The sequence below is a fragment of the Epinephelus fuscoguttatus genome, linkage group LG21 (assembly GCF_011397635.1).
Source record: "Epinephelus fuscoguttatus linkage group LG21, E.fuscoguttatus.final_Chr_v1".
Lineage (NCBI taxonomy): Eukaryota > Metazoa > Chordata > Actinopteri > Perciformes > Serranidae > Epinephelus > Epinephelus fuscoguttatus.
In genome coordinates, this window is record NC_064772.1 from 3,348,135 (window position 1) to 3,371,663 (window position 23,529).

General features: G+C 41.8%; 1 protein-coding gene across 10 annotated transcripts in view; it reads right to left on the reverse strand.

Moving 5' to 3' along the window:
* sugct (succinyl-CoA:glutarate-CoA transferase) overlaps window positions 1-23,529 on the reverse strand; it is a 310,078-nt gene that overhangs the window by 166,098 nt on the left and 120,451 nt on the right. The gene's annotated exons all lie outside the window — the stretch shown is intronic.

Below are 23,529 nucleotides of genomic sequence, written 5' to 3' on the forward strand. Positions count from 1 at the left end.
GAGAAATCACTGCAGCGACAAGGCCGAAAACCAACATTGAATGCCCGTGACCTCCAATCCCTCAGGCGGTACTGCATCAAAAACCGACATCAGTGTGTAAAGGACATCACCACATGGGCTCAGGAACACTTCAGAAAACCACTGTCAGTAACTACAGTTCGTCGCTACATCTGCAAGTGCAAGTTAAAACTCTACAATGCAAAGCGAAAGCCATTTATCAACAGCACCCAGAAACGCCGCCGGCTTCGCTGGCCCCGAACTCATCTAAGATGGACTGATGCAAAGTGGAAAAGTGTTCTGTGGTCTGACGAGTCCACATTTCAAATTGTTTTTGGAAACTGTGGACGTCGTGTCCTCCGGACCAAAGAGGAAAAGAACCATCCGGACTGTTATAGGCGCAAAAAGCCAGCATCTGTGATGGTATGGGGGTGTATTAGTGCCCAAGGCATGGGCAACTTACACATATGTGAAGGCACCATTAATGCTGAAAGGTACATACAGGTTTTGGAGCAACATATGTTGCCATCCAAGCAACGTCTTTTCATGGACGCCCTGCTTATTTCAGCAAGACAATGCCAAGCCACATTCTGCACGTGTTACAACAGCATAGCTCCATAGTAAAAGAGTGCGGGTACTAGACTGGCCTGCCTGTAGTCCAGACCTGTCTCCCATTGAAAATGTGTGGCGCATTATGAAGCGTAAAATACGACAATGGAGACCCCGGACTGTTGAACAACTTAAGCTGTACATCAAGCAAGAATGGGAAAGAGTTCCACCTGAAAAGCTTCAAAAATTGGTCTCCTCAGTTCCCAAACGTTTACTGAGTGTCGTTAAAAGGAAAGGCGATGTAACACAGTGGTAAAAAGGCCCTGTGCCAACTTTTTTGCAATGTGTTGCTGCCTTTAAATTCTAAGTTAATGATTATTTGCAAAAAAAAAAAAAATAAAGTTTCTCAGTTTGAACATTAAACATCTTGTCTTTGCAGTGTATTCAATTGAATATAAGTTGAAAAGGATTTGCAAATCATTGTAATCTGTTTTTAACTACGATTTACATAACGTGCCAACTTCACTGGTTTTGGGTTTTGTATTTATTGTTGTAGAATATGTCATTGTCGTGGCTTGTCTACTCATTCTGTACTCATATATATATATATATATATATATATATATATATATATATATATATATATATAGTATATATATATATATATGTGTATATATATATATATATATATATATATATATATATATATATATATATGAGTACAGAATGAGTAGACAAGCCACGACAATGACATATTCAAATCAATGCTGTCCTCCAAAACAACATCACCTCCTATCCCTATCCTTAAAACAAAGATAAAAATAAAAAGTAAAATACCGTGTCTGGTCTATTATCTTCTGTATGTGCCCCGACATCCACATACCTAACAGTGACTACTTCCTTCTGCTGTCATCATTCAGGGCTCGAATAGAGACCGGTATGAAGGAGTTTTTATACCTGTTCCTTGTGGCTGTAGGAACACACAGGCACAGACCAGAAGGCAACATCTTGTACTCTGTGTTAAGGGGATGGTCTTTCTGACAGCGAATACAAGACTAGAAGAAATATGCAATTTGCCAAAGCCAACCTTGCACATTACACACTCACGAATGTTGCTAATGATAATGCACGAATAATGCTAACGTTAATATACCTGCTATAATGGCACTGTCTGCTCCAGCTCCATCTCTGTCGTTAGCAACACCAGCAGCCTCAGCCCGTCAACCAACGCCGCGGCCAAACAGATCAGTTATTTTTATTCAAGTTTTTTCAGCGCCACCCTTTCTTGTTTTACCGACTTTATCCATGTTTTCTGTCTACGGTCAAACTAGCCTGTTCTGCCATGAGTAATGACTGATGACTACGGCTGAGCCAATCAGATTTCAAGAAAAACGAGAGCCTCTTTCGTATTGGAAGAGGCTGCTCTCATCTCCTCCTTCAAGCATCAAAACACAAGATTGCCACCTACGTTCCCTCTGAACATCTCACAGCAAACAAACAACATGGGAGGGACGCGCATTACAGTACTGACAGCTAGCAACTAGCTTGACATTCACTAGTCTCACTGGGCCAGCCCCACTGGCCCACTTGGTGACCACCCATCGGGATTCGTCCCAAACGTCCCGATGGGCAATCCGCCATTGGACGAGACTGACAACTTCCCTCATGAAATGCCTGCGCGCATATGTTACGTATATGTTATGCTACGTCTTTTTTCTGTGGCTTCGCTCCACAGCGAAAAGTCTGATTGATCTTGCCATGGCAAGATCGATGGCCGATATGTTACAATTAACACCCCTGATGACCTGTTCATGATCGGATATGACGATGTGGATTATAAAGACCTCGGTATCAACGTGTAGGACAGATATGGAGCGCAGGCAGAAGAAAGTGTGTCTGTACCCGGTGTGAGGAGGGCGGCTCACGCTGGGCTGCATATTCTCACCCTGAACGTGTGTGGGATACGAAGTAAGTTAGAAACTCCTGACTTTGTTGAAAGATGCAAAAACTATGATGTACTGTACTTCAGCGAGACAAAAACTGATGATGCTGATACAACGGAGTTGTTTCAAGTGATGGGTTTCCAAATGGCTGTTAATAATAGACACAAGTACACAAATTGGTGCTCTGGTGGAGTTATAACTGCTGTGAGTATAAATTATCAATTATTATTGATAAGTGTGGGCAAAAATTGATCAATAGTGATATATGTGTATGTATAAAATTAAATAAGCACTTACTTAAATATGATAAAGGTCTTGTAATCCTAGCAGTATATATATACCTCCATATAAAACTAGATACTCCAGTATAGGCCTGTTTGACAAACTGACCCAAATTATCCTTGATATTGGTGTTGAAAGTAACTATTTCCTAATATGTGGTGACATGAATGCCCATACTCAAGAAAGGGATTATTTTGTTGTTGTTGACTGTGATAATCGGAACATAGGTGAAACTTTTGGTGAAAATAAATGTTATGCGGGGATTCTAGAAATGTATAATATCCCATTAAAAAGAAAATCAATTGATCTACACAGAGACTTCGGCAATTATGGCAATGTACTGTTAGAACTGTGCAGAAATTTTCCGTTTTTTATATTAAATGGTAGATGTGGTGATGGCATGGATATTGGGAAGGCAACCACAGTGGAAGACAGTGTAATTGATTACATGATAGGTTCACCATTTGTTCTGAGCAAGGTCAGAGGTTTCTGATCGTGCTTTCCAGACTATAGCGCCTAAATTGTGGAATGCCCTCCCCTTTTCTTTGAGATCAGCAGCATCATATGACATATTTAGAAAACATCTTAAAACTTTATTATTCAGACAAGCTTTTAGTTTAGTTAGTTAATGATCTGGAGGACTACCAAAAATGCAATGGCTGTCAGTTTATTAACTTTGATGATGAGATGATTGATAATTATATTTAACTTACAGTACTATTGTATGCGGATGACACAATTGTCATGTCTACTTCAAAGGAGGGGCTACAGAAGGCAATAGATCTGATGTGTGGTTTTTGTGAGAGATGGAAATTGAAAATCAATAGTGAAAAAACTAAGGTAACAATCTTCGGTTCTAGAAAAGCTGACACCAGTAAACTAAAGTTTGTTTGTAATGGAGAAAACTTAGAGATTATTCATTGTTTTAAATATCTTGGAATTACTATGAACTACAATGATTCATTTAAAACTGCTTTAGATGAGTTGTATAAGCAAGCGTCTTGTGCCATGTATGCCCTCCTTTGTAAAAGTAGAACATTTGATTTACCTGTAGATGTCACACTAGATCTCTTTGATAAGTTGGTTACTCCAGTCATGTTATATGCATGCGAGGTCTGGGGGCTGGAAAAAAATGTATTTATTGGAAAAATTACATCTCAGCTTTCTTAAATATATTCTAAAAGTTAAAACAACAACATGTAACAATATGGTTTATGGAGAATTGGGGAGGTACCCACTTTGCATTGCAGTTAAATAGAGAGGCATCGGTTATTGGGGGAGACTGATAGAAGGTAAAGAAAGTAGACTGAGTAAAATAATGTACAACTGTCTACTTAGACTGTATAATGCAGGTGAATTTGTGTCACCATGGATTCTGCAGGTAAAGCAGATAATGGACGACTGTGGTCTGTCTTATCTTTGGTTCTCACAAAAGTGTAATAACATTGACTGGTTAAAACTAACTGTTGAGCGGCGGCTGAAAGATCAGTTTGTGCAAAGATGTAAAAGTGAACTTAGTAGCATGACATCATGTGATATTTACATAGAGTTTAAATAAGTGTTTAAACTAGAAAAGTACTTACTGTGTCAAAATCAAAAGTTGAGACAGGCCATTTGTAATTTTAGGGTGAATAACACCAGAATCCCAAAAGTCACTGGAAGGTATAAAGGTCTGGACAGAAGTCAGAGATTTTGTAACCTTTGTAATGACAACTGTCTTGGTGATGAGTTTCACGTCTTGTTTGAATGTAAGAATGTTAGTATAATGAATCACAGAAAAAAATACCTGCCAAAGTATTCATCATCCATCTATGTTTAAGTTAATTTTATCATTACAATCTGATAAGTTAAAAGTCATGTATGAGTTAGGTGCCTTTTTGAAGAGTGTCCTGCCTTTGTTTAAAGCTGTAGCGCATAACTTCTACAGGTCCATAAATGTCCGTTTGACCAAAGCCACTACTAGAGGAGATGACACAATGCTGATCGGCTCATCTAACATCTTGCGATATTTTTCAATATATATAATTTTTAGTTTGCATGTCGACCAGCGACATTCCCGCGCTGGCGCACAGGAAATGAAGGGCAGGGGGAGGAAGAGCGGAGAGTCTCATAGCAAGAGGTAGAGCGCAGGTAGAAGGAGAAAGCAACATGGCGGAGAAGGCTTATTAGTTGTAATAACGCATTATCCGCTGGGAGGCGACACAAGTTACGCACTATAGCTTTAAGTGATATATTTGTTTATTTTTGTTACCAGAACTGGAAAACAAAACATGTACAGCCTTGCATCCTGCCATGCTGAAAGATTAATATTGTACATTTGTGCTCGATACCATGTACATATGGTCGTGAGTTAATTAAATAAATGAATGAAATGAAATGAGAGAACTCGGTGCTGCAAGAGCCAAAACTTGAGTCAACATTGGCTCTGCTTTCGAGCGATGACGAAGACTGATGCAGCTTCATCCTGAGCTAAAAAGGGGCTAGATGGTCGCAGAGTTTCTGCTGGACAGGTATTTTTAGTTTGCCTCTAATGTAACATAGGCTATAACGTTATATATGACAACACAGCATCCAGTTGCTAACGGTTAGCCTACTGTAACCTAACGTGGCCTGAGCCTCTGTATCATCTTCCTTGTTTGTTGCCAGTCACCAGTACTATCTAATGTTAGTGTTTACGTTATATTATAAAACTCATCAGTCATGACTGACCCGGAATAAGTTTCAAAACTCATACTTGCGTTTGACTGTGCAGGACAGGTAACGTTATGTTTAGTTTGCTTCTAATATAACATTTAACATTATATGACAATACAGCATCCAGTTGCTAATGGCTAACATTAGCCTACTGTAGCGTAGCCTCTAAAACATTAACGTTATCTTCCTTGTGCATTTCCACTTACTAGTAACGTTAACGCTACTAACGTTAGCACTGTAACCTTATTCTAAAACTCATCAGTCATCACTAACTCCGGTTGAGTTTTAAAACTTCTACTCTTCTCTTGGCATGTTACACTCACTCTTCTCTTCTGTGTATCCAACGTTACCTTGCCAATGCCTACGTCTATCATAAACGTAATGAGGACGTAATGGAGGAGAGGGGAGTAGGCCTTTGGTGCTGTGTGCTGTGTGAAATGCAAAAAAGGTAAGCGTTGCTTTACAGAAGTCCTATTATGTTCATTTTCTAAGTCATATTTGTAATACCGGGGTCTAGTGGAATGGATTTAGGTGCTTTAATGTTAAAAAAACATATTTTTCTTATCCTGCCCATTTCTGCAGCACCTCTGTCTGAAACACTTTGTTTGGGTTTATGTCCCGCCTCCCCAGAAGCAGAGTCTGCTCTGATTGGTCAGGTCACTCAGTCTGTTGTGATTGGTGCAATGCTTAGAGCTTGTATCAGAAATATCGCACCCCTTACCTCAACTGAATTTCACCTCCAGAGACTACATGAGAAGCTAAATACATGCTGTGGCTAAGCTAACAAGGCCCTCAGTTCTCTGCATCATTTTGAGAGAAGAAACACGAGCTGATAGACGCCAAAGCACCTTCGCAACAAAGACTGGAGCAGGATGTTTCATGGGGTAAGTTTTTATTTTGTAGCTGTCTTATACTTCAGCTGTAACATGATAACTGTAACTTGTCTGATGTAATATCACAATAACAACTGTATGTCCGTTGGCTGACTGAAGTTGAAAACGTCTGCTGCAAATCAGTACAAATCGTTTTTAACAATATAATCAATTACCACATAACGTGGAAACACCAACAGTAGCACTCACCTCACTATGCAGCAAACTGTTGGGCAGTACTTTGCCAAGCTTGGAAAGCATCTATAGACAGAGGATGCTAAACAATGCAAGGAACATTACTGGCAACCTAAGGCACCCCCTGGCCTACATGTTTGATTTGCTTCCTTCAGGGCGACAATACCGCCCCCCTCTGTTTACAAAAAACAGAGCAAAATTCTCCTTTGTGCTTCAGGCTATTAAACTCCTTAACAGCCAGCACAGTTCTTGACCTAAGCCTCTCAGCTGGTCTGCAGAAGCTTAAAAACTATTTCTCCTCCTCCTATATCTGTACATGAGATGCGACTACTTTGCTCTATGTGTGATGAATGTTTGGTCATCGTTTGATGTATTGTTATTTATTTATATATTTAGGAAATGCCTTGTGTGACCTGCTGCAACCCAATTTCCCTACGGGGACAAATAAAGACTACTACTACTACTACCTGTCATGTGCAGTGGTGTAAAAAATAACTCCTTTTTTTTATTTTTATCTAAGCAGGCTTATCTAAGATCAGAGTTAATGTAGCTTGCGTTGGGTAATAATACCAAAGTTATTATTAATTTGACTACTAACAATTCTCCGTTAAAAGCCACAGAGGTTTTAACTCATGAATTCAGCAATTATACCACAGCAGATTGAGATGACAGATTTCTGTATTATACAAAAACAAATTCATAAAACTTACTAGTACATTCAGATGTCTTAGCTGTCATGTATACTGTAACAATTCTACTAAAATGTAGCTGCATTTTATAATCATCTCCACCTTATGTCTGTAATCTACAATATGTACAATGTACCAATGTATGACAGTTTCTCCTGTGATAACATCATTTTATATGAAACGAAAGTTGCATAGTAAAACACATGTTGTTTCCTGGATTAGTATTTGTTCTATACAGTGATGTTGTCTCCTGAGTCTTTATTTGCTTATTTACAAAACAGTATGCCTTGTCTCTTTTTTGCTTATTAGGTTTTGGGGGAATGAACCAGCTTCCAGTTCATCCTACATGTATGATACACCATCCAGGCCTAGAGCCTAATTGTTTGAATCCGTACACCCTGGAGAACATCCACAACATTTACAGGTATGACTATGGACCCTTACCGCATAGAACTGAAGAAGAGTGAGTTTTTATGACATGTACTGAGATACAACTGTATAAACTCAATTTTGAACAAAAAAAAAGTCTGTTAATAGTTGATGGTAACATACACGAAATATGAAAGTTATGAAATCTCAAATTCCTCTGTAATAACAGAGTTACCAGGGTTATATGTGAAGTTTCCAGGTACTGTATCTGAAACACAAAAACACATAATTTCTGTGTTATGTATCTTTGCCTCTCAGGGGCTGCTCCCTCAGAGTAGCCCTGTACAGCTGTGTACTGCTCAATACCATCTTTGAGATGCCACAGACTGTGTGCCCACTGAGATGGTTTGTGGAGGGTTCATTTAGCATCCTACATCCTGGAGTCTGGCTGTAGTGGAGAGGTGATGTGCTCTAAAAGACAAAGGAAAATTAAGTAACTTAAATTTAAATTGCACCAGATGAAAGTCAACATCTAAAATGCTTAACAGTGTTATCCCCTGTAAAATTAGCAGACCACATATACGTATGCAAATACATGTAGAGACAGACACACACAAAGTCCTTTCACTACATAAATACCTCCTCAGCCGTATAACTCGCACCAACTACACTGTTCGGTAATGATACTATGAGCGGCCTTCATATAAAAGAGCTCCAAGTAAAAAACACATTTTACCTCTACTGTAAAACATACATCAAAAGCCGATTCCTGATCAAAGTCTGAGTATGGCCACACATTTTAACAAAAAAAATGCAGGTCTTAATTTGACACCAGGTCTGATTGCTCTCGCACTGTCGGCTAATCGCTCCAGCTAACTTTAGCTGGCTGCTTAGATTTTTAGATTTTTTCTTAGACTTTTTTCAATATGGACATGCTACACATCATTAGCTCTGTTAGATTCTCTACAATTCAGTCTTTCAGTTCATTTTACTGAGACTACCCAGCTGGCAGTGCTAGTTACTATAAGCTGAGTAGCAAAGGCATTCCAAAACAATAACTTTGGTTAACCAGTTAGCTGAAGCCTACAGCTAAGCACTGGATCTACAGCCTAATGCTCCTACTATCGAGTGTTTCCACACTGAAACACTCGATAGTAGCTTCCTTATTTGTTTTTAAATAAAAACTTAACAACTCATAAAGCATACTTACAGGTTGTGATCCTGAATCTCCAGATTTGTCAAAGGGAACTGCCACGTCTTTCAGGAGTAACTGCAGTGTAAATCCAGCTGTAAATTGTTGCCAGTTCGACTACTGTTTTGTATTGTCTGCCGTCCGTGGGCTTCATTCCATTCCATTACATTGCTGCCAGTCTGCCGCAACCCGATTCCATAGGTGTGTGTGTGTGTGTGTGTGTGTGTGTGTGTGTGTGTGTGTGTGTGTGTGTGTGCATCAAATCTTGTACCTTAAAGCACATTTTGTCAGGCTGGAAAGTTAGCTTGTCACAAGGCCGGTATATATGGCGACATAACCAGGTGTTGAAAAGTTTAGCTGCAGGCATCGAAGGGAAACGAAGACAGGTAAATTCAGAAGGTTTTAAGAATAGAAGTTTAGCAATTCAGTTTGTCCGTGAGGGGGAGAAATACAGAAGTGATAAGTTAGTAAGGAGGCAAGGGTGTGGCTGCCTAGAAGGTGCTTGTGATTGGGAAACGCAAGTAGATTTTGGGGGAAAGCTTGTTGTTGCCCAGGAAATACAAAAAACATTGGAACGGACACGACGATGCATTGGATCTGTGACTCAGTGAAGGATGGGGGTACGGACCTATCCACCAGGGCGAGAATTAGCAGCACGCAGGGAAAGGCGAGTGCATCTATAGAGGACAAAGGTAGCACAATCGAGAACAGGATGCTTCAGGAAGGTGGCAGTGCTGTTTGGGCTGCGAAAGCCTGTGAGTTTATCTTCTCTATCTCCTTTAACTTTAGCTTATATTGTAGTTATGCTATGTAGCGTGTGAAATAGAGTATGGTGAATATGCTAGGAAAGGTAGTATCGGCACGGTCACTACCTGGAGCTCGCATGTACGGAGCCTGGGTTTGTTGAAGGTGGCAGTGCTGTTTGGGCTGAGAAAGCCATGTATAAGTAAGGTAAAGGAGGTTGTTAGGCTGGTGCGGGGAGCAATGAGAGCTGGCATTAGGGGAGTGTCTCTGGGACGCCAGTGACTGGCTAGCCTCCTGGAGGTGTTGTGGGACCAACTTGACGAAACACTGGTGAAAGGAGGTTCCCACCTGATGACCCCAAAGACGTGTTAGTTATCACTTCTCATTGGTCTGTATAATTAAGCCTTGCCATAATAGCTTATCATAGGGCTTAGGAGGTTATTCACTGAGCGCTGATCCTTTCTCTAGAGCACAAATTTCTTGTGTGTATTTGAACTGTACCATGGCAATATCAACAGGATGAAGACGGGATGATCAAACTGGACTTTACATTTCACATCCCTCATTTAATCTCTGCACTTGTCACTTTTATTTTATTTCATCAAACTGGACTTAAGTTTGTGCATTGCATTCAACGTCCACTGTTACATAATTTAATTTATGCAGATTGTTGCTCTAGTCACTGTCATATATTTCATACACTTCATTTCTTTGTCCATAGCGCAGACCATATTTCCTCTGTACAGTTCATATTTCATTTCACGTTTTATATACCATTTCCGGACTATTAGGCTACTATTTCACTGTGTACATAGATTTTAAAATTTCAATATAATTTTAATATTATTTTTGCTTATTTCATTATTGTCATTATTGGTTTACTTTTTAGTAGTATTGTATTCTCTGAGGATGACTCATTTTAGTAACTATTTACAGTAAAAAAGAAAAAGCAAGCAAACAAATAACAAAAAAATCATTTTATACACTGGGCCTTCGAAGTGCTCTCTGAAACTAGACCTGGCATGATTTGTGTCCAAAAAATGAAAAATCAAAACTCTGTTATAGAAGTAAACCGAATACATCATTGGAAAGGTCTCAACCTGGAGAGTAACATATGTCCTGCTTTAAAATACTGACCTTTGAACCTTGCCCTCTGTGCATGTTTGAAGGCTTATAATTCAGCAACAAAAGGGGGTACAGACATGGGACCAACTGTTATAGAGAGCTCTTGACCTCAACTATTATGTGAGTACAGTCAACAACTGGGGGTGCTGTCAGATATGGGTAAAATATGGTTAAAATTAATTTTCACCCATTTAAAAATTGATTACACAAATGTGTTAACCATCCCCTTAAAGTCCACAGTGTACTCTCAATTCAGTATTTCGCCCATGGGGTCCGGCCGGGCCCAGCCCGAACCGGCTACATGGGCTCGTCCCCCTGCAGGCCCACCACCCGCAGAGGGATCCAGAAGGGTTCGGTGCAGTGTGGACTGGGCAGCAGACCAAGGCAGGGTCCTTGGCGGTCCGATCCTCGGCTACGGAAGTTGGCTCTTGGGACATGGAATGTCACCTCTCTGGCGGGGAAGGAGCCGGAGCTTGTGGAAGAGGTTGAGCACTACCGGCTAGATATAGTCGGCCTCACCTCGACACATAGTTCTGGCTCTGGAACCCAAGTCCTTGAGAGGGGTTGGACTCTCGCCTGTGCTGGAGTTGCTTCGGGTGAGAGGCGGAGGGCCGGGGTGGGCTTTCTGATAGCCCCCAGACTCTCTGCCTGTACGTTGTGGTTCACCCCAGTGGACGAAAGGGTTGCGTCCCTGCGCCTTTGGGTCGGGGAACGGGTCCTGACTGTTGTCTGCGCTTATGCAGCGAACAGCAGTTCAGAGTACCCGCCCTTTTTGGAGTCCCTGGGACAGGTGCTGGACAGTGCCCCGATCGGGGACTCCACTGTTCTGCTGGGGGACTTCAACGCTCACGTGGGCAATGACAGCAGGACCTGGAGGGGCGTGATTGGGAGGAACGGCCTGCCCGATCTGAACCCGAGTGGTGTGCAGTTATTGGACTTCTGTGCGGGTTGCAGTTTGGCCATAACTAACACCATGTTCGAGCTTAAGGATGTCCATCGGTGCACGTGGCACCAGGACAGCCTAGGTCGCAGGTCAATGATTGACTTTGTAGTCGTGTCATTTGACCTGCGACCATATGTTCTGGACACTCAGGTGAAGAGAAGAGCAGAACTGTCAACTGATCACCACCCGGTGGTGAGTTGGATCATGTGGCAGGGGAGGACGCCGCGCAGACCTGGCAGGCCCAAACGAGCAGTGAGGGTCTGCTGGGAACACCTGGCGGAAGAACCTGTCAAGATGATCTTCAACTCCCACCTCCGGGAGAGCTTCGACCGCGTCCCGAGGGCGGAGGGGGACATTGAGTCCGAATGGACCTTGTTCCGCTCTGCCATTGTCGAGGCGGCTGTTGCGAGCTGTGGCTGCAAGGCCACGGGGGCCAGTCGCGGCGGTAACCGCCGTCAGGCTTAAGAAGGAGACCTATAGGGCATGGTTGGTCTGTGGGTCTCCAGAAGCAGCTGACGGGTACCGGCGGGCCAAGTGGAGCACAGCAGCGGCAGTCGCGGAGGCAAAAACTCGGGCGTGGGAGGAGTTCAGTGAGGCCATGGAGAAAGACTATCGATCGGCTCCAAAGAGGTTCTGGCAAACCGTCCGGCGCCTCGGGGGGGAAGGTGGCAACTTGCTCACACTGTTTACAGTGGGGGCAGGGAGCTGCTGACGTCAACTGGGGACATTGTCGGGTGGTGGAAGGAATACTTTGAGGAGCTCCTCAATCCCACCAACACGTATTCCAGTGAGGAAACAGAGCCGGGGGTCTCGGGGGCGGGTCGTCCAATTTCGGGGGCAGAAGTCACTGTGGTAGTGATGGAACTGCGCGGCGGCGGGGCCCTGGGGGTGGACGAGATTCGCCCTGGATATCTCAAAGCTCTGGATGTTGTAGGGCTGTCCTGGCTGACACGCCTCTGCAACATTGCGTGGACATCAAGGGCAGTGCCTCTAGAGTGGCAGACCGGGGTGGTGGTCCCCATCTTCAAGAAAGGGGACCAGAGGGTGTGTTCCAACTACAGGGGGATCACACTGCTCAGCCTACCCGGAGGAGGAGCAATGTGGTTTTCGTCCCGGACGCGGAACCGTGGACCAGCCCTTTACCCTCGCCAGGGTGCTGGAGGGGGCATGGGAGTTCGCCCAATCAGTCCACATGTGTTTTGTGGATTTGGAGAAGGCTTACGACCGTGTCCCCAGGGGCATCCTGTGGGGGGTGCTCCAGGAGTATGGGGTTGCTGGCCCTTTGCTAAGGGCCATCCAGTCCCTGTACCGAAGGAGCACGAGTCTGGTTCGCGTGGCTGGCAGTAAGTCAGACCTGTTCCCGGTGAGGGTTGGACTCCGCCAGGGCTGCCCTTTGTCACAGGCAGATTGGAGCGGCGTCAGCAGTGATGCAGGCGCCTAACCGGTCCGTTGTGGTGAAGAGGGAGCTTAGCCAGAAAGCAAAGCTCTCAATTTACCGGTCAATCTACGTTCCAACCCTCACCTATGGTCACGAGCTCTGGGTAGTGACCGAAAGAATGAGATCGCGAGTACAAGCGGCCGAAATGAGTTTCCTCCGCAGGGTGGCTGGGCTCAGCCTTAGAGATAGGGTGAGGAGCTCGGACATCCGGGAGGGACTCGGAGTAGAGCCGCTGCTCCTCCACATCAAGAGAAGCCAGTTGAGGTGGTTCAGGCATCTGGTAAGGATGCCTCCCGGACGCCTCCTTTGGGAGGTATTTCGGGCATGTCCAACCAGGAGGAGACCTCGGGGCCGCCCCAGGACACGTTGGAGGGATTACATCACCCAGCTGGCCTGGGAACGCCTAGGGGTTCCCTCGGAAGAGCTGACGGAGGTGGCTGGGGAGAGGATTGTCTGGGCTTCTTTGCTGAGGCTGCTGCCCCCGCAACTCGGACCCGGATAAGCGGAGGATGACGAGACGAGACGAGATGAGACGAGACGAGACAATTCCTTCGGACCGCACCATGCAGCTTGATACAACTATGATGCAACATAGTTGTAGTTCTTCTGATTTGTAAAGTGGGGTTCTAAATAGGGTCGTAAAACGATATATCTAGCCAAACTAGTAATTACACTGCACCTAGATGACCTATGTTAAGAAAAAGTAAGGATGTTGTTAAATTTCAGATATTTTAGCTAGTACTCTCGAAACTGTGTTTTTGGGACAGTAGTTCTACCAGCTTGAAAGTAGAGTTGTAAAATAGGGTTGTAAAAGGTGTATCTCATGAATATATCAAATATCTAGTAAAGCCAAACTAGTAATTACACTGTATCTAGATGAACTATGGTAAGAAAAAGTAAGGATGTTGTTTAATTTCAGATATTTTAGCTAGTACTCTAGAAACGGCGTTTTTGGCATGGTAGTTCTTCGGTTGTAGAGTTGTCAAATAGGGTCGCAAAAAGTAAATCTACTGAATATATCAAAAATCTAATACAGCCAAACTATAATGTTATTATTATTATTATTATTATTATTGTTGTTGTTATTAGTATTATTATTGAGGGAAAATTATAAAAGAGGAATATATTTGCTATTTTGATATCAAGGACACGTTTGTGTTTTGTGTGTATACAGCAATGTTCAAGATAAGGAAAACGACGTTGACGTGACATGACGTGACGTGACGTGACGTGACGTGACGTGACGTTGTTGAACCAGGGAATTCTTGTTTCCACCACGACAAAGAATCCTATTTGACTTTACATTGGCATTGTTTCCATGGTACAGGCACGTAATTTTAACCCATTATGTGCCGCCACCACGGAATGCGGTGTTAAGAGGTCATGGTCTTTTCACGTGTTTCTGTGAGATCCGGTAGGTAAGAAAAGGCAGGAACGCAACAAACCATTTCAGGCAGCTGAGGAGCTGTGTTTCTTTGGGGAGAGAGAGCTCCCTTTAGCCTGGACAATATTTTTTTTTTTTTTTACTTAGCAGACCTAATGGATGTATAAAAATAATGTAAAAAAAAACACTAAAGAAGACACAAAAACACAAAAAGCCTAATTGGTCCTCTTAAAGGAGTTCTTGAAATATTGCATTCACAAGAATGAATGGACACACAGTCACAGCCACCTAGACCTTTAACCACCAAAATCTAATTAATTCATCATTGAGTCCAAGTGGGCATTTGTACAAAATTAGGAGAAATTCCCTTGATGCATTCTTGACATATCATGTTCATGAGAATGGGACACACAACCCCAAAAATATAACACCTCTGGACACGCCTATTGCTGGCACAGAGGCATTAAAACAGAGACTCAACCCAAAAAGACCCGAACGATGAGAGACCACCAATACCTGCAGCAGCATGATGATCTACTAATTATCAAGGAGTTGCTGTTAAAAAAAGGCAGCAATACTGCCTCATAACAATAATGAAATCCTACAGACAATGAAGTCATAGAAACTAATACATAAAAATAATTTATCTGCTTTCAAAACTAATTTATAGAAATATATGAAAATATGTTGGCCGACTAGGAACCTGCAGACCTTACAGCTAGGAACCTAGGAACCTTACAGCTCTGCTGTTTCATTCATACAGCTCGCCAAAGGGTGACTGACTCACAGCCAGTCAGCTTGTGCTAACTTCATCACATGTTGCCGACAGCATGAAGCTAAATGTTTCTGGGCAAAAAACACTTGTGAACTTTGGTTCCACGTAACATGCATCAATCTACATAAAGTTTACTCTGTTGTGAACCGTCACAGCCCTACTATCCACTGAGCTTTTCCTCAGAGGTGAGACCAAGTCTTTGCACTCAAGTCCCATGTCAAGACTGAGAAGTCCCAAGTCAAGTCCCAAGCTTTGAGTTCTGAGTCCTTAACAAGTCATAATGCGCTCTTCACGAAATGTCAGGGTTCCAACAGCTTTTTCTAATGCCACTTAGATTGAAACTTAAGAGCAACTTTACAGTAGAGCTGCGTTGAAAAAATCGATTTAATCGATTTCAATTGAATTTCCTTTAAATGGCACAAAATAGATTCATTAATTAAAAAATCGATCTTTTACTATAACTATTTTCCTCCGTGGACGTGTTGTACAGCCGGTATCAACCCAGGTAGTCTCGCGAGATCAGCATTTAGCACCTGAGGTCATGGCAAGAGATCTCGCGAGACGGCTGGACACTGAATGAAGACAGAGCAGCAAACAATGGTGGGAGCGCGTCCACTGAAGGCATGGGTCTACGGTGCAAGTATTTTCACTCGCATTTTCCCCTAAAAATATAACGCTAATAATGTACGCATGTTTATTAAATGCACATTAGTTTCACAGAAAAGATTAAAAAATACCACTTTGCATCAGCACACTGCTAACTGTAGCCTCAGTTTGTGCCTCATACAGATCTGCTGGTAAAGTTAACTTAGCGTTAGCAAGCGTGATAAAAGACGGCAGAGAGGCGACATTGTGCAAATAAACCAAAGATTTATTAATTCTCTGTAGCAGTAAACACATGGGCTGATAACAAATGTGTTAACTAACTATGCTAAATCTTTACAAGCTATTCAGGGCTGCCGACGATAACGTTTACATGACAAACAGCAAGGCTAACGTTACGGCTAACGTACTGACGCTCCTCAGACACTCACACACACACACATACTGGACAGCCTCCCAGTCCTTAGCCGCTAACGTTAGCTCATGTACAACACATGTACCACACAGAAACTTTTACAAAGGGTCATAATGTGCTTCTAGTGACTGTCAAATCACCAGCGAAAGTTGTTTACACAGACACGGAGAGCAGTGTGCCTGCTCTCATGGGACAAAGATCCTCTGAGAAGAAAGACGGTTCACTCTGCTCTGCCGCCAGGAACAAACTGGGAGGCAAAGATCCTCTCTGAGGAATAGGGCTCACTTTGCTGCAGGGTTCACCTATGTATATTGTTTCTCTTCTGATACAGTCAATGTGTGCATCACAACCACTGTAGTGTATTGCACAAAAGCTTTATAAGACGGTTACAGGCAGCAAACTTGTGGATGTCCTTTTTTTTTTTTACATTTTTTGTAGCCACTTCATTTAAATTGTCTGCCTTGTGATTAGATTTAATTTAAAATATTTATTTTGTATGTGTTGGTCAGGTAATGTTAAATAAAAGTACATGATGACTAATGTACTGCTTTGGGGTCAATTCTTAATGTAAACAGTATTTTTAATAGTAATGCACCAGGTCAGAGGGTTCCTTGTTAAATATACTTAGTTCTCAGAAAATATTTTAATATCCAAGCAAATTCTGTATCATAATTGAAATATACTTGACTGAATCGATTTTGAACTGAATTGAATTGAATCGAATCGAATCGTGAAAATCGAATCGAATCTATCTGGAAAATCTGAATCGATACACAGCCCTACTTTACAGTACGCAAAATTGAAGAAAAAACATGAACAATAACTTAGCAACGACAACCATAACCTGTGTTTCTCACTCTGTATGTGGGATTCCACTGCATCGATTCCTGTGGTCCCAAGTTCGCAAAAACGTTAAGCATAAAATACATCGTATGAACTGCCTTGTATTGATTTCAGCCATGCTGCAAAATCTTGGTGTAATGGTCAAATTTTGGTTTGCACTTCCCCATGTCATCCTGTTCCAAGCATTCTGGATGTAAACAATGAGTGTTGTTGGTTCGACCATACTGATCTGTGTGACGATACCCTTTTTCTTAGATTAATAAATTCAATGCTTTTTAAGACTTTTTAAGGATCTGCGGGAACTGGAACATATAAGGCCATTTTAACAACAGAGTAATAAGTTAAATTTACAAAACTCATGAATGCATGAATTGAACATGAATTTTTGTGTATTTGTTAAAACAAGTTTGTAAAAAAGTTACTTGTTAGCTAATCATTAGCTTGCCAATGATGTGAATATAAGCCTTGCCTTAATGTTGACTGTGCAAATTCAAATGTTAAACGAAGTTGGAAGGTGTTGCATCTCTGTAATTTTCGGCCTGCACATTTTACATACTGCAATTTGTCTTTTGTTGACCACCAAATAGTTTTTGTACACAAACAAAATTTTGTTTGGTATCTTTTTTTCCTGATAGAGTGCTGCAGGTATGATGTTTTTCCGTAAGCCGACATGAGTTAGCAGCACACTGGTTCCCTTGTCAAAAAGTTATTTTGTTTTGTTGTCTTGTTGTTTTGTTATTTAATAGCTTTTATTGTGAAGCAGCCAAAAGAGAAAATATTGGGTTTCCATCAGCAGTAACTTAACACAGCTCATACCGCTTAAAGTGAACATGAAACAGTAAAATAAATCAGATATCCAAAGTAAAAACAGAACACAGAAGAGAAACTCAACTCCAAACCACAGAGATTCAGTTAGAAGCTGCAAAAGTACTGAGAGCTGAACACACAGAGACTTTTAAAAACGCCTTCCTCTCTGGTCCCCTGCACAAGCAAAGGTGAATTGAGTGTCACAACTAACATGCTTATTTCAGGGGGAGAAGGGGGGTCGTCGGGGCTTGGCTGCAGTAGGCGAGACATCATCGCTACCCATTTGGAGGAGGGCAGGTGCCCTTTTGGACCTACTACTTAAGGGCCATCTCTGGTGCAGCTCAGTGCGGGTCGGCAAAAAACAAAGACAAATCATTGCAGCATAGTTTGACTCAATGTAGTCACTATGGAAAAGGCCCATGAGAACACGTGAATGCAGCATGACATGAATGCAAAGGGAAACAGGAGCGAGTGGATCGCTATCATTTAGAAATGTGATCGCATAGACGTATGATCGGGATCATGATTTTTTTTTCCAATCAATCATGCAGCCTGAGTTCAAGCTCAGATGCATTCAGGCGCACTAACATACTAACATATAAAGACACATGGCAGGAAAACAAGACCCCTCCTGACAGGGAGTTTAACAGAACAGGAAGCAAGGCACAGTCTGGTCTGCTTCATGAGGAGTTCAGCTGAGTTGATGTGCAGAAACTCGATATTATTGCTGACAGCATGAGGTTCAAATCGACTGACGATTCAATTAACTGATGCTGTTAGTGCCAGATGTGTGGAAACATCTGTATCAGCACTCACAGGTGTGTGTGTGTGTGTGTGTGTGTGTGTGTGTATGTGTGTTTGTAAGGGTGTGTGTCCATACATAGTTTTATAACAAGTTGGTACAGCGGGATTAGGGAGGCAGATGGGCTGGTCTGACACACAAACACACTGAGTCAGAGCTTTTATATGATGGTGCCGTGCCAGGTGGTGATAGGAGCTGTTGTCCTCAAAACACACACTCAAATAAAACGTGTTCAAAGCCACAGATCACTAAGCAGACTGTGAGGACACATAACATGTTTGTCTTCTCCATGATACACACAGTGAGCTAGCAACATTAGAATCAGACGATATCACTCTTTTATCCTCTTCTCATCATCTTAATCATCACAACCTAATTAAATGGAAAGACCCCAACTACACTGAGTCACTACGTGTCTCCATGAAAAAGTTGACTGTAAAAACATTCAAGACAGACCAAACTCTGATTATTCAAATCACCTCTGGAGGAGGCTTGAGATGATGGCCCTTGTTCAGCTGACTCAGCATGTTGAATTGACATCAGAGCCTCTTAGCAAATGAAATCTCTCTGTCAGTTCAGTTCAGCACATGAAACAGAAACAAAGTAAGGAAAGTAAACAAATCTGTTACACTAGGTTAGATTCTTTTTTTATCCATTGAGCACTTTAGCAGAAACATTTCCTGATGGTTTGCGTTATCGTTCACTAGCACACAGTAAATATGCTCTGTTCTTTCAGCATTGGATTGTGTTATTAGTGGGCTAATTGGCTAACTAGCATCCAGAAGGTCTTCTTACTTCCCTTTCTGTGTGACAAATACAGACTACTACCGTCTGCTAGTGTGGAGATTTATTTCCTCTCATGCAGGCAAAAAATGTGCTGGCTGGCTGTCAGCTGTAGTGTTTCCGATGTGTTCAGTGAAAGTTTTTGGCTAAGACACAGGTGACATGAGGCAACCCAACAGACTTGTTGCCACAAGTATGTTGAAGTCAGTTTGGGGCTATAGAATTGTGCCTGCAGACTAAGAGCGACAGTCTATCAGGACCAAAGTAGCATATTTTTTAATTAATTTATTCTATTGGCTATCAGATTTTTTAAACAGACTTCAATATTAATAAAAAAGGAAACTAGATGCCTCTTTGAACCAGCCAAGTTGAAGTTATGGTTTACATAGATGTCTGTCCAGACTCACATGCAGCCATGACAGTTAATGCTTCAAATATGGATGTTGCTGCAAAGAAGCTACAAATTCTAAAACATGGATGCTTCACACACAGAGGATCTATACAGTCAACACAGTTTTAAGATTAGAGTCACCAATTCAGAAGCTGACCAAATGCCTCCCCTTCTGTTATTGAGATATGATGTTGAGTAGTGGTCAGAGTGTTTTTGCAGAACATTATGATGTCACACTCAAGCTGACCTTTGACCTTTTGTATATTAATTTTCATAACTTCATCATTTTATCATATTAGATATTTGTGTGATATCTTGTCACAATTAGCCTATAGATTCTTGAGTTATGGTCAAAAACATGTCTTGTGAGGTTACACTGATCATGTCCAAGTGGACGTTTGTGCCAAACTTGAGAAAATTCCCTCAAGGCCTTCTTGAGATATCAGGTTCATGATAATGGGACATGAGGTTGCAGTGGCATTGACAATTGATCACCACATGTTAATCAGTTCATTCCTAAGTCAAAGTGGACATCTGGGCTAAATTTAAAGGAATTTTCTTGAGGCCTTCTTGACAATTTGTGTTTGTGAGAATAGGACAGACAGATGGAAAGACAATCTGAAAATATAATGCCTCTGATGACAGCTAGCACCGGCTTACATTTCACCCAAATACGGGGGGTGGCAGTAGCTCAGTCCATAGGGACTTCGGTTGGGAACCGGAGGGTCACCTGTTCAAGTCCCGTCCCGTCCGGACGAAAATATGGAGCGTGGACTGGAAGCTGGAGAGGTGCCAGTTCACCTCCTGGGCACTGCCGAGGTGCCGCTGAGCAAGGCACCAAACCCCCCAACCGCTCGGAGCACCTGTCATGGGCAGCCCACTCTGACATCTCTCCACTTAGTGCATGTACAGGCGCTCACAGCTTACTGGATGACAGACCGGCCAGCTGGCTCGCCTGCTAATCAACGTGTTTGTTTTTACTTTAGAGACAGAGAGAGGCTCAACATGTAATTTGTTTTATTCATTCTACACACACACACACACACACACACCTATCTGGGGTCCCATCAGGTGCATTCGTTAACCAGGACACCACAACTGTGTTGTTAGTTTTTAACGATAAATGATGCATTCATTATCTGTATGTGCTTTTGTTGCTGTTTGATGAAAACTGTCGTCAGTGGCTCCAGTAAAATATATGCTGTATTCTAAAGTCCCGTCTATGAAGGTCATATTGGTACAGGTGTCGCTGCACAGTAGAACAGTGCACACCACTCCAGAGTCTGATTAATCTTCCTGCAGGTCTTTTGCAGTCAAACAGGGTTTTTGATTTGCCTTTCTAACAATCCTACAAGCAGCTCTCAGAAAGTTTTCTTGGCCTTCCAGACCTCAACCTGACTTCAGCCATTTCTTAAATTCATTACGAACTGAGGAAACAGCTACCTGAAAACACTTTGCTATCTTCTTATAGTCTTCTCCTGCTTTGTGGGCATCAGTTATTTGAGCTTTTAAAGTGCTAGGCAACTGTTTAGAGGAGCCCATAACTGGTGATTGTTGGGAAACTGTTTCAGGAGTCAGAATGTTTATAAAGCTTTGAAATCTGCATAATCTGGCCTTTCCTAACAGTGACTGTGAACAAGCCAGAGCTCTAAAAAGCTTTAACAATTCACAGTAAAGGAAATTTTGATCAGGGGTGCCCAATTTATACTTTATATACTCTATATATTAGGGCTTTCAGCATTAACATGTTAATCACAATGCAATTAAGGTCCGAACATAACGTGCTAATATTTATTTTAATCACTTTGCTATTTTCGTCACCTGTCTTTCAAAGGCTACAGATGTCTGAGTTTTAAAGCTAGAATGATGACACTGGTATCATATTAAACTAGAAGACCTAAAACCATCTTATAGTACAGCGGATTAGCAGATAAATTGTGCACTTTTTGAAAGAAAAGCATGAAATTTCTACCATAGTTTATACATACCATAAGGTTTATTTTTAGATGTGGAGGGAAGTCAGATTTGAACTCTGAGGCTCGGGAGAGGGCAAATTCAAGATGGCCACCAATAATATTCAAATATGCTTAACTTTGGAACCAAACACAGTAGAAAAACATTTAAGGTGTCATCTCCAACTACATTTAGGGTGCCCATTCAGTTGATGATACTTTTGAAATCACCAGAATTCAAGAAAATGCATTTAGGTCAAAGTCATGGACAAATTATGCAGACAGAGTGAGCTAAAGGGTGCAAAAGATTTATTTACAAGTTTCCAACATAATAACAGTAATGATACTGATCATTAAATCAGTAATAACACATCTACATTTACATGCCAGCTATTAGCTCTCAAGCCTGTTTGATACTAGCGGCACAGTACTGAACTAGGCTACTTTGCTATCACCATTAATTCAGCTATAGTCCTACTTCACACAAATGACCAAGCTGAAATCTCTAGAACATGTGCTGTTCAATCATTCAACTGACTTCAGCTCATGTATGTTCCAGACTGTCTTCTAGTTTAGCTAGCAGAGTTATTTTGATCAGTGCCCGCCTTTTCTTTTTTTTTTTTTTTACCACAGAAGCTAGGCAGGCATTCCCGGCTACAATTAAATTCAATGTATTTGTATGTTAAGGCTTTATACTTATATTGGTGGCGTTTCCCAGATGGCTTTTAGCACTACGAGCTTCTTAAGAACGCTCTTAAGCCTCCCGTGAAAGAAAAACGCATTTCCCAGATCGCTCTTAGCTTAAGAAGATCTTTCACTAAGAAGGAGTTGTAAGATCGAGCTAACCCACTCTTAACAGTCTTCTTAGTGACCAAATGCTCACAGATCCAGCTGCGTCAGGCAAATTAATATTACACTAAGCTTTCTGACTAATTACTGTCTGAGTAATTTTTTCCCTGTTTTTCTGAGTAATATCTTCTGGTGCAATTCGAGCAGCAGGGAATTAGTACATTAGGTAGCAGCGCTGTGTGTGATTTATGCGCTGATTAAGTTGTGGGTGATAGATTTGCCTAACATCGATTGTTTCAGCACCGCGGTAGTGGACAGCTCCTGTGAAGAGCTTCTTAAAGAGCGATCTTAAGAGCAATCCTTAGAAGGGCATTAAGAACGCATCTGGGAAACACTCGTATCTTAGCAACCCTTCTTACCAAAGACGTTCTTAACTGTGCTCTTAAGTCTTAAGATCGCTCTTAACTGGGAAACACGGCCATTGTCTGTACATAGTCAGTCAGTTTACCTGGTAGGATATTTATGTCAGAAGTGCGCTCTGTCTCGTCACTTGTGCATACTGTAGCCTACTCATCACGTTGTATACTGACTACATCACTGCTGGCATTAGCTATTGATGCTCTTAGAGGACCATCTGCTGATAATGATGTGCTTAGCAGGAAAAAATAACCACACATCCCAGTAAATGATAACTAATTACTGAATAATACATGAGAGTAAAAAGTAATTGAAATATTTTTGGGGTTCATTAAAAAAAATTATAAAAGAGGGGAAAATGTTTTGGTTTTTTTAAGCAAATTTTTACCTTGACCTAAATGCATTTTCTTGAATTCCATTGATCTCAAGAGTATCACGAACTGAGTGGGCACCCTAAACTTAGTTGGAAATGACACCTTAAATGTTTTCTATTGTGTTTGGTTCCAAAGTTAAGCATATTTGAATATTATTGGCAG